Genomic DNA, 18,997 nt, shown 5'->3' with positions numbered 1-18,997 from the left:
GTCTAACACTATAGACACTTGAGATGTTGCATAGCTACTCCTAACATGAAAACATGCCATTTTCCAAACAAAGACACCAACAGATCAAAGAAGTGTTTGCAGCAAATGTGCAAGAGAAGATAACAACAGCAATTACAAATACTTCTCACCTAACAAAGCAGACCTAATGTATTTAACCCCTATGGAGATAAAGAAAAGGAACTACTGTAGCAGACTAGGTGAGATAACATCCCTTTAGGTGATTTTCTAAGTTTATGAGATATCAGTGTCTGACTAAATTTCTAAGGGGAGAAATTTAAAGTTGTCGTGGTTTAACCCCAGCCAGCACCTAAGCACCACACAGCCACTCGCTCACTCCCCCCAGTAAGATGGGGGAGAGAACTGGAAGGGTAAAAATGAAAAAACTCATGAGTTGAGACAAGAACAGTTTAATAATTGAAAGAAAATAATTAATAACAACAACAACAACAACAATAATAATAATAATAATAGAATATACAAAGCAAGTGATGCACAATGCAATTGCTCACCACCTGCCAACCGATGCCCAGCCAGTCCCAGAGCAGTGGTCCCCTGGCCAGCTTTTCCCTAGTTTATATACTGAGCATGATGCCGCCATATGGTTTGGAACAGCCCTTTGGCCAGTTGGGGTCAGGTGTCCTGGCTGTGCCCCCCCCCCAGCTTTTTGTGCATCTCCAGCCTTCTCAGTCGGTAGAGCACAAGAAGCTGAAAAGTCCTTGACTGGTGTAAGCACTACTTAGCAACAACTAAAACATCAGTGTGTTATCAACATTATTCTCATACTAAATCCAAAACACAGCACTATACCAGCTACCAGGAAGAAAATTAACTCCATCCCAGCTGAAACCAGGACAGAAGTGCTGAAGGAAAGGAAAGTGCTAATCCTATAGCTATGAATGGAGGATGTTCCGATGCAGAGTTAAATTTCACCAGATTGTGCACTTGAAACAGAATCACCTTTAAATAGAAACCAGTATTTCTAAAAACCAGATAAACTCATTCATCTGCAACCACGCCAGCTGCCCACTGACACCCATTGTAGCCATGGGTACTTTAAATCAGTGGCCTATTTTCACACTGCTTAGCATTCAGCACACGAGTCCAGAAGTTTTGTCCAGAGTCTTTAAATGAAGCAAGACTAGACTTGGCTTTGCTTGCAGGTATTGTCGCCAAGACCATTGGATGTCAACCCACACAGCCAGGCCAAAACCTAATCAGGTAATTAGTTTCAGTTGAATATAGTGTTCCACGCTTCCTTTCAAACTGTTCTCATGTTATTCTGCACTGATGGCTGCATTTCAGTAGTCGATAAAACAACTGATCTGCACTGCTTTGTGTTTTACATAGAAAGGGGAGGAAAAACCCCAGGAGTTACAAGCCTACATCTTCTAGAAAAAGACATAGGTGAGCTCTCCACAAGATGCCTTATGCCAACTCTCCTCAGGCATACTCTTCTGCTTTTCTCTTGAAACGCAAGTCCACAAAGCAATTGTGATAATTCTACTGTCCTTCAGGGAGGGAATTTGGTCCTTTTCAGCAGCGGTATTGCCTCTCTGGTCTCATTTCTCTGATCCTGGTGGGGAAGAGGATGGTACAGGTCCAGAGGCACATCAGGAGAGACACAGTCTTTCCCCCATTCCTTCCTCTTTTCTTTGGGAAAGCCTGTCTTACCACACCCACCCTTTCTCATCACAAAATGCAAGTTGAAACTGTTTCCCTTTCGTGTCAAGGATGGGGTCAAGTAAAAATCCTATGTAGGAATTCAGGAAAGCTGACAGAGAGCTAATAACTCAAACACTACAATATAGAGAAATATTATAGTAGCTTTCTAATTACTGAAATAGTTTTATGTAGGCATGGAGAGCCATTCAACAGAGTAAGTAGGATTTATTCAGTAAGTCTATGTTTATAACTAATAAAGCATTATTAATCAAAGCCACTATTGTAAGGTTATAAACCAAACGCTACAGTACATGTTAGCAAGTACTTCTACAGACAGGTAGGAATGCACCACCTATTTCTGTCGTCGATCCTTATCAAACCTGTACCTTAAAATGTTTACATAATAGAATAATAATCTATTTTACACTAGCAGGTCAAATGTGCATCCTGTCAGATCGTGGAATTTCTAATCACAGGGTTGCCCCTTACTAGCCTGCAAATCACCTCTTTCTAAGCCCTAGCACACAAACCCCCTATTCAAGCAAGTAAGGGTGCAAACAAGGTCACCTGGTGCCAGCAACATGCCAAGGACTACATATATTTTCCGTGCTCACATGCAAAGAGAAGAGAAACCCTAGTATTCTCAGAGAAACAGAACATTTTGGTAAACTCAATCTGAATGCAAAGCAACATGGTGAATGCTGTCTGTCTGCAGACAGAGCAGGATGAGAAGAAACACAAAACGTACTGGAGAAGAATCTGGCTTCTGGCAAGAACAGAGCAGTTCTGTCCTACTTACTTAGATGTCACAGAATTGAACAGCATGTGGCTGAGACCAGGCAAGCGAGAACTGCCTCAACAGACCAACGCCTCTAAGACTTGCACAAATGCCAGCTTGGGCCCACCATTCCCGCTGCACTGGGGGGTCCCCATGGCAGAGCTGGTGGAAGCTCCCATGTGGCAGTTTTCAGCTTCTTCAAGCATCATTGCCAGCTGCTGCCAGTTCCCCCCACCCCTTTTTTCCAGCGCGTGAGCTGGTGCAGAAAATAACTTAACCTTAGATTAGACACCAAACAAGGCCTAGTTGCATTTACATTTCACATGCTAAGTTTTTATCTCTTTGACAAAAGAACATCAGCATCTAGTATGAGTTCATAAACTCATCAAACCCATCATGCTGAAGCTGGGCTATCAGGTACCCAGGAGTGTAAAAAATCCTTGGCCAAGGAGGCAAGAATGCCAAGATCCAGCTCTGTAATCCAGAGAGGTTAGGGCGCTTAGCTAGGAGGGGAAGATCCAGGATCACTGTGTCTGCCCTTAGCTTTATTTCTTGTTTGTATCCAATTACTGTGTAACATAAAATATCTACCAAGGCAGGCTCCCTCTTGCATACCGACCTTCTGGCCCTATAACTCACGCATTCTTGAAAGCAATCCAGCTCTGGAGCAGGACAGGCAGCAGTGTAACCCCCAAAATAGCCTATAGTTTTGTGGTTGGGGCACTTCTGTGGTAATTGGAGTATTGGATTTGATGTCCCAGTTCATCATATTTGGAGAAATCCCCCAGCGCAGAAGTGGGTGCTATGGTCTGAAAGACAGGGCAGGAGGCAACAGCAGCACCCCTCGGTGCTGAGCGACTGCTCCACTGTTTCCTCTGGTTTTCAAAGGCATGACTTCAGTTTCTAAGCTCAGGGTGCAGTTTCTGACTAGGAATTCCAGTTTTGTAGATCAGCCTACTTCAGGGTTGCAGCTGGACAGAAAGAGAGAGGGATGTAACTGGAAGATTGCTGTGATACTTTATGTTAGCTGCTCAGGAAATCAGCAGGTGTGAGACCCATTTGTTTGTTTTAGCATTCAACACCTACAAAGCACTCAGCATTATCAGGGTTCCTGGAAGCATCCAACTCTCTGATACAGATATGTCACACAATCATCGCCTCTTCACCAAGCCTTCCTGGGAGTGGTTCAGAAAAAAAGCCACAGCCAATGGTTTAAAAAAAAAAATCTGCGAAACCTGTCTTACCATGGTACTTGAGAGCCTACCTGTTTAGCTTAGTCACAGGATGGATTCAGCTTGTAAATGCTGGAAGATTTAGTACTATAAACCTATCCTACACCCACCAAAAGCAGCATAAGAGCCAAGGACTGAGAAGATGATGAACAAATTCAGAGATACTTTACCTTTTGAAAATTTTGAATTTAATTAACAGCTAAAGAGTTTGCCTTGGAAAATGGTTTCTCTTCAAATACCAGCAAAAGGCAGGAATTATAGGCTAGGTTAAATCAGGTATGGTTCTGTGGCATGGTACGTACACAGTTACATCCGACCACCTGCATCACTCTTTTACAGTTTCCATCCTGCTGCAAACTTCAGAGACACAAGAGCTCTCCTTTGGGATCACCTATTCAACTGACTGTGGGAATCCCTGTTATCAAAAAATTTTCTACTCCCTGCTTACTTTCATATTAGACCTAGTCAAAGAAGAATCTGTAAAAACCAGCCATATGTATATTAATGTAAGAACACAGTGTACATGGTCAGTTCTCAGCATTTATGATGGGACACAAGACGTGTTCCTTGAAGACAAGCCAGGCAATAACAACTTTTCAAAGAACTAAAACTTGGCTTTAGCAACAGATGCGGGAAGCCAGGAAATATCAGATTCTCTACCAGGAAGCCAAAAATGCTGTTTATTTAATTTATTAATGGTTAGGCATTATTCTAATGGTACAATGTTCAAATAAAGACTATACAAATCAGGCATCTTTGTGCAAAGGAGGCATTTGGTGCTAACTTCTCCCTTTTAAATATCCTTTGGAAACTATTGCTCTTGTTTCTCAACAACGTCAGCAATAGCTGAACACTGTACTATATGTTTCTTTTTGCAGAGCCATGGGCCTCTTAGTAAATCATTCCATTATTAATAGATTCTCATGATCAAATTGCCAAGACTGAGGCCAGGCACAACAACAAAACATGTAGGAGGCTGGGGGGAGCAAACTTAAAAAAAAAACACAACTCGGAGAATCCAGTACTGCAGCTAGAATGTGTTATTCAGATATTCACATACAAAATCACTGCATTTTAGCGGTAAAGAAGAGTTACCATGTACTAGGAATACTAAGCATCACTTTTTAAAACCACCGCATGCAACACCAAAGGGAATAATTGTTTAAAAAACAGTAATTAATGCCATTACAAGCAGAAGTTTTTCCATTCTTGCCCTCTAAGAACCTTCTATAGTGATTTGAGAGAAAGCTATTTCATTGCATCACAGCCCTAGCAGTAGGTGGTAGAGGGAGAAAACATTTTGTTCAGACTTAATAAACTCCTTGTACCCTCGCTGGCTGGCTTGGATGGAGATCCTTCCTCCTCTCCCTCCTTCCCTCTCCCTCCCACCAAGGAGATCCATCCTTCGCTGACCTTTGCACCAACACCTCTCCCCCAAAGAGGCCCAAGCATGGCCGCTGGGAACACCATGAAGCTGTGAAGGAAACAGGAAAGGTCTGGCTGCAGGCTGGATGCATCAGAAATCATACTGTCTTGTCCAGGCTGTTGTTCTGTTTTTGAAAGGGGAAGGTGGGGTTGGGTTTCACTGATGCCATCCCGCATTCCTCAGGAGAGGACAGCATTTCCCCCATAATGCCAGAACTTAGAAGTTCTCCTTGTCAAGACTTCCTGAAGACACTGAATTTAAAATATTGAAAAATAGAGTACATCACAGACAAAACCAAAGTATGTAGAACAAAGACACTGGTGGGGACAGTCTATGCTAAGACAAAGCTAGTTGAAAGCAACTCAGAGGATGTTGCTTCATACTAATTTCAGCTCTCACTATAAATTTTCTACAACCAAGAGCTTTATCTTGATTTTTTTTCTGAAGAGGCTGGGAGTTTAGAAGAACTCCTGGTCCATGCACACAAATATAAGAGGACTCAAGGACTCAACAATTACTCCTGTCATATTCAGCAATGTGTAATGTCTCAGATATGTTATTTTTAGGGCAGGAGCAATTATGAAGAAAACTTGAGGGTAAACTCACCCTTGGCACTAAACCCAACCAGCTCAGAGGATGGGGTTTTCCATCATATTTTGTCCTCTATCTTTCCTATCTACCTTTACCGCTTCCAGAAATTCATGTTTATAACCATTGAACCATTCCTTCTTTCAGGAACTTCAGACAAGCTCATTTGAAACAGGTTTGAATGCAGCTGCTCACTTCATCAGAGTTAAGAGATCACATTACTCCAGCGCTCCTCTTTGCACTGACATCCTGCCAGGAAGTATATTGATTTAAATATTGTATTACTGATCTATGGTATTAGGCTCTCCACAGGCTGAATCCTTCTTATCTTGCATAGCTTCTAAACCTGTGCTTCACTTTATTTTTTTAAGTAGTATTACTATTAGAGGAATTGAGAGAAGTTTCTCCTTTTTTAAAGCCAGGACAAGCAGTTTGCAAGGAAAGTCACGGAAGATTTCATTAGCTGAGATATCAGGTTTTATCTATTATATCCAAGATATCAACTAGAGTTCCAGAAGACTGTCGACGAAGGGCGGCGGGGAGGGAAGTATTGGTGAAGCCAGCCCTGGTATTTTTCTTTGAGATACATTCACTAACACTTATATCCGTGATAAATACCAACGTCTCCCAGAAAACACATATGCATATAATAAATGCAATTACTAAGGCAATCACCCAACTAAAAGAAAATAGTGAAGGAAACCATGCTCCATGCCTTTTTTTTTTTTTTTTTTTAAAGCTAAATGTTAGCCAGGTAATACAGTGAAGCAAGACACTATCAACTTCATACTGCCCTGTATTTATCAGTAGCAAAGATTTGATTCCACAACAGTGTCAGCATTTATCACAGGAAAAGTAAAACAAAGAGAAGGTAGAAATGCTGCAAGAAATGTAAGAGCTAAGCCATCCTACAGTAGCTCTGGTAATGCAGCAGTGCCATTTTTAGGGAAACGTGAATACACAGAACTCCAATTGAATACTAACAGGTAACTGGACAAAAGCTTTTTGGAATATTGTTATGATTAAAACTCCTAAATTTTGTTGCAATTTCAGCTTCAGGAACTTGTGGTTTTCAAGCCAACCACAGACAAATATCTGCCTGGTGAGCACATGTGAATTGTCCCAAGCAGAGTGAGATGTCCTACTCAGAAGTGTCTGGGTAGTCATCAGTATTGGCAGCACATGCAACACTGGGGAAAAAAGGGGGAGTGGGAGGAGGGAAAAACCCACAAAATAAAACCAGATTTCTGCTTGCTGTCCATGAGGTTGATTTTCTTTCTCCCAACCTGGTTTTGGAGAACACTATAGTCAGGGGGTGGGAGGAATAATAAAAAGAAAACTCCTTGGATACCACGAGAATAGCTTTTTGGAAAGGACTGAAAGTTAGTTCTCCTATGAATCTAAAAAATGTCTCTTTGCAAGAGTGAACCAGGTTGAAAAGATTCTCCTTCTCAGCGTTACTCAGCTTTTCAGCATAAGATAAAGAGCCCCAAATAGGCAAGTCAGTTCTGTTTGCACATGAACATTTTGTCCAGCAAGCAATAATAGCCTACATTTAACTTTATTCTTCTGTGCAGAAGGCAGCTGGTACACTCCCATTTGGCAGCATTTCATTCAGGAGAAAACAGCAGACTTCTGCCCTTGGGAAACCAAAAACTAAATCGGAAGGGAAGCGGTGGCTTGAGCAAATGTCTTCATTTGTGACCATCTCTCAGCCTGTTGGAAAGGAGGACAGTCAACACAAGGATGGGGAAAGTTCAGCATTTAAATACAATAGCTCATTTCATTGCTTCCTCACTGGAGAATCAATACTACAAAAGACTATTTTGCAATGAGTAGTCTCCATTATATCTTTGTTGTTTGCATTACAACAGAACACAGAAATCCCATCCAAGACCAGTGCCTGACTAAGCAACACAACTTCAAATGTTTGTAGACTAACTTGGTGAGCAACACATGGTGGGACCAGTACTGAGCACAGAGGGGAAGTGAGTTACTGGAGGTCAGAAATTAACTGAGAATGGACCATTTCCAAAATCTTTCAATTGCACCACATGGCACCAATGCTCTTCTTTTTGCTGATCAATCCAGATTTGTTGCCCTTACGCAAGCTCTTCTTTAGAAACATTATACTTTTGTATATGAAAATAGTCCTGTATGAAAATTTCCAATGTAGTTTCCCTGAGTTTTGATAGAACAGAGGTGGAGTTAGGAGCTTTATTGCTTTGTATCTTCAAACAACGCACTACTTCCAGAGCACACAGCTCATTTTCTAGCTCACAATAAGGAAGAAGACCATTAGTCTTCAATATACATACATTACTGTACTTGCACCATTCCCACAAGAGGGCATTTGGATGAAATCTGTTCTAGAAGAAAACTGAGGTCTGTATATTAAAGCATCATAAAAGTGCTCAAAAGAATTTCTGCTTGCTTCTCTTAATGGTCAGAAAAATGCAATTACTTCTAAAAGTCAGTAAGTGGCATGTAATCTTGTATATGAGAAATACTAGATTAATCAACAGTAACATTTAAATTTTCCAGATTTTCTGGTAGATTCAGATATTTGTATGCTTTCAGGTTCTCTATTCAAGATGCTATCCTCAGTTAATACATTGTGACGCTTAAGTAGTCATGATCCTGTTTGAAAAATCTAAAATGTTATTGATGGTCACCATCAATTCAAAAATTATGAATTTTTGTAAGCCAATATCCTATTTATAGGGCTGAAAAAACAGATGGTTCAAATAAGAATTGCTCTTATCTCAGTATCCTACAGTCTAGTCTTTCTATTAGGTAGTATGCAAATTCCCATACACACAAAATATCAGCTACATATCCCACTATTTTCCAATATGCCACTCGCAAGAACCATTGCAGCTCTATTTTCATAAAGTTCTAAAAATGGCTCAGATATATTGCTTCAAGAGTTTTTCATTTACATTTATCTCTGTTTACATTTGCCTGACAAAGCATCAGTCCTGCTGGCTAAAACTTACAGCAGTTCTGGGGACAGAGTGCAGAAGACCTATGCTAATGAGCAAATAAAACAAGTATTAAGCCCATTCAGCCTGTTAGCTGCAACCAGCTCTATGCCACGCAAACATGTAACTAAGCGCCTTACCGTAACTATTAGTTTGACAGAAAAGCAGTTTTCTCCTCAGTGAGGCTAAATCTAGGGAATCCTCTCATCCTGTTTTGCCTTTTCTTTGGTTAATAAGCAACGTGCAATTACACATCTGACAGTTCCTCACAATTATATTTTTTTATTCCACTGACCAGATTTCAAACAAGTTGGATAGCAAGGCAGTTTTGAAACTCCTATTGCATTACACTAAGTGTGTTTTCTCTGAGGGTAGACAGGAAGGCACGAAAAGTATTTCAGTGAAGGGGAAGCGGGGCGAGGGGGGGGAAACAAGTCAAGGATATCACAGTTTGGTACCACAGGAGGCATGAGTAGTAGAGGACGTTTAGGGTTACTGTGGTGGACTGGCACACCGAACACATCCATAGAAAATCAGAGTTCATGAGCTCTAATGTTCATGTGTAATACAAGACACCTTGAAACAACAGTGGGTCACCTCAAAGTTTTTAATATATTCTCTTGCTCGGGGTGTAAGCTGGCCCAACAGTTAAAAAGCTTATTTGCACTACGTGCACATGGAAGCCAGGCAGTAACGAGCCACTGCTGCACACCATGCATGGTATTACCCTTGGGTTGATCCTGTAATAGTTTGCATCCCCTCTTGTTCACAAACTTACTTGGAGAGTTACAAGATGTCTTCTTCGTTCCCTAAGAACACCAGGCTTCTGCTTGGCTTACTTTTGCAGTTACTTTTTGAGGATTAACTAATGGCCCATTAGAATCCCCATTTAATTACTTTTGTTTCAAATGTTTAACTCAGCTGTGGGCTTTGCTCTGAAAGGAAGCCTGTTGACTCAAGGTCTCCTATGAGAAAATTCAGGTATGCAACTGAAATGCAATTCAAACCTGTGAGGGCTGAGAAGCACAGCAACTGCATGCTCTGATGGTTGTTTGTATATGTGCATTTGCAAGCCTATAAACAAAGATGACATTTGGAGTTCAAAACCTTCAGAGTTATATGGCTTCTTGACTACCCTAGTACATGCATCAAGTGATGTCTTGATGCAAGTTCTTCTGTTTGGAACTAAGCTGACCCATATTTTCAAGTTGTTTTGTAAGATAACAAAAGGAATTTTCATCTATTTCACTACACGTCTATTGATATTTCCAAATTGACAGTAATGTTTATGACTGTCATAGCTGTCAGATGGACCAAAATAAATCACAGCAGCTGATGCACAACAACTGTCAAAAGTACAGAACTTACAAGGTGCTATAAAGTCAGAATATAAATAAAATTGTAATTAGATATGCAATATCAATATAAACATTGCTAAAAACTTAAACACTTCAATATCCCTTTCTAGATATACTGGAAAATGTATAGCACACAGAATGAATGGACAAACTACAGTTTACTCACTGTTATTGGCAGTGGGCGTCACTTAACTAAAAGATGAATTTTCAGTGAAATGCTGAAGGGTGACCTGTACTACAGGAAATTTCACATACAAATACTGGAAATTTATTCCATCCCTCCCACTTCACACTGATGGCAACACGTGGCTGTCCCACATCTATGTTCTTGTGGCTTTGATTCATGCTCTGCTTGGTGATTCTCCCTCCGTCATTGCCCGAAGAATGTAAATATTTGTTCTGTCTGTATTCTGGTTTACACTCTTGGCCCATTATTGAATATGAAGGCTGTAATTCAATCATAGAAGGCTCTGTTGCCATGCATAAACTGGGATTTTATGTTTTATGACTTAGGCTTTGCAGAGCAGCCGTCTTCCTACTCACCTCCCCCTCTCCTTGCCCATGACTGAATTATAGTTCTGTCTCTAATTGAAGCCTAGTATTATTTTATTTCTCTTCTGCTGAGAGGAAGACCAGAGCTATCATTCTGAATACACACCAAGCCACAGGAGCCTGGATGAGATACTCTAATGACAGGTCCTCCTACACAGCACATTTGAAGTCTTTCTGTTAATTAATTTGATTTCCTTTGTCTAGACTAACATAATACAGCAAGTTATGCTCATTTAAAGGAGGATCGTTAGCCTTTTAGTTCACTCCAAATGAGGAAGAAAGAAGAGTCAATAGACTGGAATCTGGGGGAGACTGACTTTGTCCTTGACTACACCATTGCTTATGTTTTCACTTGACCAAGACTTCGTCTCCAGGAGAACCCGAGACAGCACTATCATCAGAGGAGAGACTGTAATCAAAATCAGATATCGTCGGTATGTGCATGGCAAGGCAGTGGCAGTTACACAGAAGGGTTCTGTCTACGATGCACTGCAGTCAGCGGCTTTCTTCCTGGCAATCACTTGGCATTCACCGTTCACAGCTCCTGACATCCTCAGAGGGCTGAACAAACATGTAATTAAAAACACACACAAGCTGGTTTCTTCCGACTCCCTTCACAGAATGAAAGGAGATTCAGCGTGCCACTGGACTAGTAAATCAGAGGCAAAGCTAGTAACGGGAGTAACCCCTCACTATTTGGAAGGCGAGATCTTCATTCGGCAGTTTTGACAATGATTGAAACTGTGGAGCTGAACAGAGTCTCAGAACTGAGCTGTCAGTCAAATACAGGACTTGGGAAATGGAGTGATGCGTGATAAACAGATGAACGAACTAGGATTTGGAAGTTCAGCCTTCTGAGTCAGATGGGCAGATCCAGTTTTAATGCCCAGAAAGAAAAGTGACAAGGAATCACACATCATATAGGTGCATTGTGGACTGGAATGAGTCCACATGTTTCTTAATAATGGCAGGGAAGATATTCCCCTATGACAGAAGAAGAAGAAGAAGGGAGGAAGCCTACAGAGGCAATCACCAACCTCTTCCGCTCACAAACCCACAGGAAAGTGCCAGAGCTCCCCTTCTGTAGGGAATTTCAGGATCATTTCTAGCCTTGTAACCTCAGTTGCATTTATCATTTTGCAACATCAAAGAGGGGAAGGATTCCAACTTTGGGACTTACTGGCTCAGGGATTTTTTTTTGGCTGATAGTAACTGGGGACCCTCTTTACATAAACACAAGCAGAAGATAAACAGCACCTAGAGGCTCTTTATTAACTTAATGTGACCTTGTTTTTTACAGTGTTTGGCCATAAGCCATTCATACTGTGTCACCACAGTTAAGGTTTAAATATTTTTCCATTAGTCACGCTTTCAAGCTTAGTAGAAGTAGACAATAAGTAAAAGGAAATCTAAAGATTCTTCTGTTTGGCTCTTTCAGAAAGCTATTCCCATAAAGGTCAGGGAGGTATCTCGGAAAGCCAACATCTAGCCAACATCTAGCTATAAATTTCAGTGTGAGATGGCAAGCTCCATTTCTCTTCCGGGTCTATTCAAGGCCTCTTACCCAGCTCTAACTTAGCCAGCACTTCCTTGAATCTAGAGGACAGAGACGACACTTCTGGTAATCTTTGATGACCTCATGTTACTACACAGAAGGACAAAGATACCGAGACTCCATTTCATGTGGGTGTTCGATTAGATTGAGAGTAATGGATTGTCCAAGTGAAGTGGCCATGACAGCTTCCCTTTTGACATGACTACGATGTTAGATACAAGCTAACATATCCATATGTGACCAGTAAATACAAGACTGATTGTGAAGAGGAGGAATGGGTGATCAGAAGCTTGCTCATTCAGGGTTTGGTTTTTGGTTTGTTTTTTTTTTTTGCTCTTGTTACAAAGTAGTCAGAGAACATGTCATGCATTACAGTTCACACCATTTTACTAATCCTACCACTTAGTGCTGTTTCAAGCATTTATATGTATCTTGCTGAAGCAGCAAGAGAGATTGATCAGCTGAAGGGTTTGGTGAACTACTTGTAATGGTTCTCCTAGCATCAACACAACTTTGTGTTGGTGCTAGGAGAACAATTACAAGCAGTTTAAACTTGTATATACCACCCTGTAAACCATTCAGTTGGCCTAGCAACCGAATGCCATCTGTACCACTTGCTAAGGCCCATTGTAGTTGATTAGACCAAATAAGATCATCCCAAGAAAAATGCCCTGATCCATAGCTTTGCTCTGGTTCCTAGTGAGTAATAATACATACAACGCACATACTCCTTTATAAGTGATTTAGATCACAGGTACAAACAACATTATGCACCCATAAACATGGCTCTTTCTAGACATTTTCCTATGTCTTGGCTAAACAGTAGACTTATTACTTAAGATTATGTGTAATATGGGATTAAGAGGACTGGTATCTCAAATAAGGCTAGACGGAAAATATTTTCTGACACCATGAAAACTAGACATATTGAAAGCTTCATCTCCAAACTGCAGGAAAAACTAAGTCCTGACCATTGGCCTACCTTTTCACTTCAGATAAGCTGAACTATTAGATTCTGAATTCTTCCTTATTTTCCTTTTGAAGAAGGAGGTGAAGTGAGCAAAAGTTGATTTTAAGACACTTTCAATGTAAAATTATTAAACCCTCAAAATCCAAGAAGCCATTTCACAGAATTAACATGAAACACCTTTTTGTCTCAGTAATGGGAAAGCCCTAAAAAATGCACATAAACCGAACTAGGACCTTCAGGTGTTTTCAGTCTAAAGATGCTGATATCTCTTCCTGTGAAAAAGCAACTTTGAAAAAAGAGTTTTGATCAACACTTCTCCTGAAAACTTTCATTCCCACTGCGTGGAGAGACAAGAAAAAAGTTTCACCTCTGAACCCTTGGGGCCAGCTACCACAATTCATGTAGTATGATGGTCCTCAATGGGTCAAGGATAACCACAGCCCCATGGGATCTTTTATGCTTGTATTTTGAAAAGAGGCTCAGTAAAGAATTTGGCTTAGCAAAACAAGACTACGCTTCCTCTCTTCCCTTACTTAGTTTCAGAACAACAGCTTTTGCTTTGAGTGATTATTTCAGCTTCCGTAATTTTTCCCCAGCCCAAAATTGTAGAGAAGCTCCATACAGATCAGACCAGTGATTTGGGCAGCATAAGAATATGGAGAACATCAGAGCATCAAAGAGAAACAGAATAGCAATTAGGAAAAACGCTACCAAAAATGCACCTACCAAAGACAAAGCTAAAAGTAGCTCACCTGTCTGAAAATCTGCTAACTTGGCAAAATGCATTTTTCTTAGAGGATCCTAAGAAGCTCCTAATTAGCACAAAGACTGAGGAATCCTAATTGCCACTTGGCAAAACTCTGCTCATTAAAAACACAGGGCACATTTGTGGGGTTTTTTCCTTCCTTCCCGCCCCCAAAAAACAACATGAATGACATAAAAGGCTACATCAGAGCAAGTGCACAATTTCATATCTACATATTTGTTATATGGCTGAAGGGGAGGACTCTTAAGCTTATCTAAAAAGAAAAAAAGGAGTGAGAGTTAAATCATTAAACTGTATGGTTTAAGCAGAATACGCAATGGCACTGCAGACTTGAACAGGAAAGGAAGCAAGAGAGGCGCATTTGGATTAATAGAAACAGACCTAAGAAGGCAAGCTACTGAGTGGATTTACAGCATAACTGTACAGAAGACACAAAGAGCTCATCTAGATACCATGATTTTAACAAGGTCCTCTCTATGACTATTCTCCACCCCCCTCAAAAAAAATATTATTTGTTTAAAGCTGCTTGCCAAATCCATGGCAAAGCACCTAACAGAAACCAGAGATGAGATTTAGAGACACTTTAGAAATAGGAAACAGGGACATACATGTCACTTGAATCAATGTGAGCAATCCAGAAAGCTCCTGTTCCCACACCTACAAAGCCTAGAGTTTCATTTTGGGCTGCGACATTGCTTACGTGGCTATACACCGGTGCCTTTGTAGGGCGCCCAGACGTACGACTGGGTAGGTGGTAATGCTGTCTGCTGCCATTCACACAGAAGGCAGACAAAGCTTGGGAGCCACTCAGCAGCTCCCCAGCTGTCCTGCTTTGTCACGTGTGTTTCACGTACACCCAACCAACACCACTGAGCAGAAGATGAACAGCATTAACTACTACCAGTCATTCAAAAATTTAGCCAACGGGGCACGCTACTTATCTTTCTCATAACCAGTTTTGCACCAAGCTCTTCCCCATTTACGCATATAAGCTCAGAGTTTCAGTACCCACATGGACTGGAGATAATTCGACTCACATTCCCCGACACTGCAAAAAAGCCCCTCTAAAAACTGCATAAAAGGCTAGTGGGAAAGCAGAAAGCACAAAGAGGTCTTACCCATACTTTCTATTAAAGCTGGGTTATTAGGTAGGGAATAAACATAAAATCCCTGGACCTAAAGTGAATTACAATACCATACCCAACACTATTTTTCTGTGAATAGGCTTTGTGATGTGGAGGGTGAGGTCCTGATTTAAGCTCCCTGAATTTTATCATCCTCCCCAACACATTAAGAAGGTAATTTGTTCTAGGTTTTTGAATTGTAATGAAAATAATCACAGACCAAAAGAATTAAAACCTATGCCTTTTTCTCTCAATTTTACATTCTGATAAGAATACTGCAGGATGTGGGCTCAAATGTATGTTCCAATTATATATTCTCACTGTAGAATAATGCAACTCCGCTTTCAGGTAAAGTAATGGCACAGAGAAAACCCTGTATCTGACCTTGAGAAATAACCAAAACAGCAATTAATGTCAGCTGGATATATTTCTAATTGCAACCCATGCCCCTCTGAGATAAAGCTTAAATCATCTCATGCTGTCACCCAGTCCAGGGTGCAGTTTGATTCATTTAAACTGTGAGCCACAGTCCCCCTGCTCCTGGCCCCCACTGGCACCACCTTTCCCCCACTCAGCACACAACGGTGTGCACACACACACACACACAGATACACACACACTCTCTCTCTCCTCGGTCACTCTGTGCCAGTACTAACAACCATGCAGCCACACAGTCAGCAAGATGAGTTTGCTGATCCAGTCAAAAAGGTATTTTTTGTTTTGCCGGCTGGCTTTCCAGCTGCCTGCAGGATCAGTAGTGCCGCTGGGGCCCCCGTGCCAGTGTTCGGCTGCTCTGCCCTGCCAGTACCAGCCTACAGGCAGGCTGCCTTCAACCAGCTGCAAAGCCACACCCTGATACTCCTTCCAAACTGGGGCCTGGGAACGCTGTCACCCAACTTACCTGTTTCAGGGTGGAGGAGGCTAACGTAACTGGAAGGGTGTGGCTGATAAAGGTGGCGTTGACTGACAGAACTGCATGCTTTTCCTTCCTATATGAGATCCATGGTCCTTGTATCCAAATGGCTTGGTGTTAGGACTACAGTCTGTACCACAGCGGTGAGAAGAAATAAAATAATAATAGAATGTGATGAGTAGTACCGTTTCAGATGCCTTAGGGCATCCAAGATGTTTGTATAGGCTGGCACATCAGAGAGAGATCCTCTGGGAGATACATACTCCTCCACAGTGGCCGCTGGAAGCCAGGTGAGAGATGTGGGGTATTCAAACAGGCACCAGGCACATCTGCTGAGGCAACCAACTCTCCGCCAGAACCTCATTCTGCTCTAAAGACACAAGGACTCATTTTTTGCAAGTGTCTTAAACATTACAGCTCTTACTTATGACTAGATTTCCAAAAGAGGTATGCACCATTTATCTCAAGTCCTCAATGGATATGGGGTACTTAAAAAGAGGATCTTTTATCTTATCTTGAAAATGTGGTCTGCAGCTATAGTGCAAAACTAAATATTAAACATGGAAAAAGAAGCATGAAAATGTACTTTAACTGCAGCATCCTACTGTCTGACTTTTGAGTGTCTTGCCTTGTAAGTGCAAAGGTTTCTTTCGCCAAGGCTTTGGGGTTTTAAGTGATTAAACACAACCACTGGTTAGATTGCATAGGAATAATCTACATGATATATGAAGCACTGATGCCTTCTGCTTCACTCTTTCTCCATTAGACATGTGCTTCCCCTACCCCCCCGCCCTAACACCTACCCTTGCGGGATTCTCCACACCTGATCCAGAATCTAGCACTGAAGATTACGGCAAGAAGGCTCTTCTTCCTTTGTGTGAAGATGCTAAGTATCCATGCAATTAGTGCATTGCAAAATTAAGCAAACCTGAATTTAAGGACAAACAAACAAACAAGTAATGTTGTTTGGTGAAAGAAGTTGGAGGATGTAGTTTTCTGTTCTCTTTCCAGGTAGCAGATGAGCCAAAAATGCTCATGAGACAGAACCAGCCTTCTGGTTAATAACCTGAAAAAAAAAAATCTATCAGAAGTTATAAAACAATTTGAATGCAAGTATTTGCCCAACCACCCTTTCAGAACAGAGCACCGGAACCATAACAAAAGCTGGTCACTTGTTCTGGCTGTTGAATTCCCATGGATTTTTGCCCTCATTAGGCAAAAGCACATGACATGGTAAGAAATGGAGTGATGATGTTAATACATGAACAAGAAAAACAGGAGACAAGTTTTCAGGAGCATTCATTCAGCAGAAGGCTGAAACAGCATCTGATCAGTCAGGGTCTAAGGTGAAGCCTTCAATGCCGAAGAGCACCAGCTTGTATCTCTGCCACCCGGTCAAAGGGTACAAACACCACAGTGACTAGCCATCCAAAGGGCACAGGCTTATGCACAGAACCTGTGCATTAAGCTTCTCCCTGAATGAGGGCATCTTCATTCTCCAAATACCCAGATGATTTTGAGTACCATGTGGGCTAAGGTTTTCCAGTTACCTACAGCTGCATGCATGCATAAATATAATATACTTAATGGTCAACAGACAGGGCTAAGCTCTCATACAGGTATGAGTTCACACCATTTTAGTAATTAGGACTCTGATTAAGAGAGGATAGCTTTAAAGTAACATTGTAGAAGTTAAGCAAACAATTCGCTTTCTGTATTCAGGTCCAAAAGCCTGTTGAAGTTACCAGACCTTAGAAGAAAAGCGTGGTAACGTACTCTACACACCAGCAAGTCAAAAGCATCAGGAAACACACCCTAACCACTTGTAATTAAAATTCAGATGGAAATGGTATCAAGGTTGGATAAGTTTGCAGTTTGGATCAGATGGCATTTAAATGTATAGCTCATCTGTATAGCCATCATGTATAGCCATCTCAAATGTATAGCTCAACTGCCTCAAGTAATATTTATTCCTCTTAATGGAAGCCTTAGGCTCTGTATTTCACTGACAGCTTTTTAAGCCAGCTTCCATACACACCCCCCCCCCCCAATTTTATATTGTTTCTATATGCCTTGATGTCTCTCACAATGGTCGTCACAGTAACCTGTCTGTCCCAACATGTCCCACAGTAGAACAAGAAACTCCTCAGCACCTGGAAATTTTAAAAAATCCAAAAGCAGAAGCTAACACAACTTTTATACAAATACATAAAAAAAAAAACCCATCAGATCTATGCTCACCACACTTTGTTGATGGCATGCTGAGGACATTAAGGACAAACCAAATTCTATTTTTGGACTTGAAAACATGGCTGCACAAACACAGAATGGAAAGTAGTAGCTTATGAGCCAGTTCTGGGCACCGTGCTTCAGGAAAGCCATGAAGATTTCTAGAGGGGAAGCAAGGAAGAAAAACAAGAACATTTATATACACAGAAACTATAACTCAATGTGGCAAGATTGCAGAAATCAGGGACCTTTAATACAAAGAAGCAAAGACCAGAGGAGTGATGTTAATAGCTTTCAAATGCATAAAAGGCTATTGCAAAGAGTGAAACAATATGTCTTTACTCTTCATGGATGTAAATGCAATAATGTCAGCAAATAAGATTTCAGACAATATTCCTATTAGCAAGCCCCATGATGCAGATAGTGAGGCATTGGAATTGATTTGCCTAAGTTTGTAGACTCATCATCAGAATTATTAAGGAGAAAGTGACGCAAAAGGAAAAAAAAATCACATCTGCCACGGATTATGTTAGATAAAATGGATTCTAACAAGCAGGAGATGAGCCAGATGACTCCTCAAAGTCCCTTTAATTCCCTTTGAAGTAAATAGACATATATATATATATTATATAGAACAATTATTGTCCTCCAAAGAACCATCTTAATAGGTTTTTGCCTAGTTTTCTGTCATCTCTCTTCTCTTCTTATCTTCCTAGGCTTTTATGTTTTGTGCTATCACAGAAAGAAATCATCATTCTTTTTGCAGTACAGCTTAAGGTACATTTGCTATGGGGTCACTAAACCGCTACTCAAACCCAGCCTTATGTTTAGCACACTGC

The 18,997-nt window shown here is 41.0% G+C and overlaps 1 protein-coding gene across 3 annotated transcripts in view; it reads right to left on the bottom strand.

Annotated features, from left to right (window-relative positions):
- GREM2 (gremlin 2, DAN family BMP antagonist) overlaps nucleotides 1–18,997 on the bottom strand; it is a 39,858-nt gene that overhangs the window by 4,209 nt on the left and 16,652 nt on the right. Inside the window, exons 2-4 of one of the 3 annotated variants that reach the window (XM_087775402.1) lie at nucleotides 16,733–16,857; nucleotides 16,193–16,299; nucleotides 15,918–16,059 (exon numbers count right to left, since the gene is read on the bottom strand). The exons of 1 other annotated variant lie outside the window; for it this stretch is intronic. The gene's annotated coding sequence lies outside the window, so the exon portion shown is untranslated. The remainder of the gene's footprint in view (nucleotides 1–15,917; nucleotides 16,060–16,192; nucleotides 16,300–16,732; nucleotides 16,858–18,997) is intronic. One more of the 3 variants, XM_087775403.1, reaches the window with a different exon arrangement.

The sequence above is a fragment of the Nipponia nippon genome, unplaced genomic scaffold, assembly GCF_047370975.1.
Source record: "Nipponia nippon isolate SJK-2023a ecotype South Korea unplaced genomic scaffold, ASM4737097v1 scaffold_4, whole genome shotgun sequence".
NCBI lineage: Eukaryota > Metazoa > Chordata > Aves > Pelecaniformes > Threskiornithidae > Nipponia > Nipponia nippon.
Note: the sequence above shows the minus strand (reverse complement) of the source record. Positions and strands in the feature narration are given on the sequence as shown.